The sequence below is a fragment of the Triticum dicoccoides genome, chromosome 4A (genome assembly GCF_002162155.2).
Source record: "Triticum dicoccoides isolate Atlit2015 ecotype Zavitan chromosome 4A, WEW_v2.0, whole genome shotgun sequence".
NCBI classification, from domain to species: Eukaryota; Viridiplantae; Streptophyta; class Magnoliopsida; order Poales; family Poaceae; genus Triticum; species Triticum dicoccoides.
Window position 1 is genome coordinate 651,848,522 of NC_041386.1, and position 1,341 is coordinate 651,849,862.

At 40.2% G+C, this 1,341-nt stretch overlaps 1 long non-coding RNA gene across 2 annotated transcripts in view; it reads right to left on the bottom strand.

Annotated features, from left to right (window-relative positions):
- Window positions 1-31: 31 nt before the first annotated feature.
- LOC119289582 overlaps window positions 32-1,341 on the bottom strand; it is a 4,229-nt gene continuing 2,919 nt past the window's right edge. For both annotated transcript variants that reach the window (XR_005141550.1, XR_005141549.1), the window contains 2 exons: window positions 429-525; window positions 32-331 (listed from right to left, as the gene is read on the bottom strand). This is a non-coding gene — a long non-coding RNA (uncharacterized LOC119289582). The remainder of the gene's footprint in view (window positions 332-428; window positions 526-1,341) is intronic.

Sequence of the window (1,341 nt, forward strand, 5' to 3'; positions counted from 1 at the left end):
AGTCGCCGATGAGGCTGACAACCCTCTCGTGCCAGTTCACCTTCTCCACTCTTCCTGTGAGAGCACGACCCTGGAGCGGTAGTGCCGTAATCATCGCCCAATCCTCGAGGTTCACGGTCATCTCCCCACATGGAAGATGAAAGATGTGCGTCTCTGGCCACCACCGGTCGATCAAAGCCATGAGAGCTGAGTGGACAAGCGTCGGCGGCTTACGCTTGAACTGCAGGACGAAACCGAATAGTCGGGCTCTCCTGAAGAACGGTGCGTACTGCTCGTTGTACTCCATCTTAACCGTCGTCTTGTGAGCCCTCATCCGCAGTGGTGGCAGCATCTGTGAAAATCAATAACCAAAGCATAATTATCATGAACATAATAGTTAGCAACTTGTTTTCATCAATTCGAAAGATTTGGTTTGAAATGGTAATTACCACTCCATTCTCAATGAAACGGACACGGTGACGCTTGTCGAACCTAGGGTCAAGCATGGTGTACTTCGTGCCGACGTCGTCCGCAAGAGGTGGCCTCCTAAAAGAATTGCATAAGCATATCAAAAGATTTTTCAACATGAACTAGAGTTCAACATTAACTACGAAACACATCGATGCATAACAAAAATTAATCACATCCAACAACATCCAACATGCATAATCTCATATATCAAGATGAACCTATGAGTTCAATCTTTGAATAATCATATATCAAGATTATTATGAACATGAACTAAATACAATACATATATCAAGAGCTAAATAAAATACTTTTATGAAGATGCAATCACCATGGTTCAAATGCATCATAACACATATTTCTCCAACAACATCCAACATGCATAATCTCATTTTTTTGTTAAAAAACAAAAAAAAAAGAACTAGGGTTCATCTTGAGGATTCGTACACTACATATAACAAATATATCAAATATTCATCTCAAATATTCATCATACACTACATCCAATACTTGCATCATAGCATAGGAACATGCATCATCCATCATATAAAAAAAACATTCAAATCAATTATGAACTAGGGTTCATCTTAACACAACCATACCAACTATTCAATATAGTTCATATCTAACACAATATAACATCTAGAATCAACCTAAATCAATCCTAGGGTTATTTTTTTTTCAAATAGGAGAGATTTGAATCGAATAATGCGACGAATCGAAATGTGTTTGATTAAAACTTATTGGAGGGATTGAAAGAGCTTACTTTTCTTTCTTCGGGGCCATCTCGATCCGCAAAATCCGTCAACAAACGAAGAAGATCGGAGGGGGGGAGTGGAGGGGATGAGAGAAGGCGAGTTGGAGCAACTGCTCTGTTCTTTGTGGTGGGGGGCG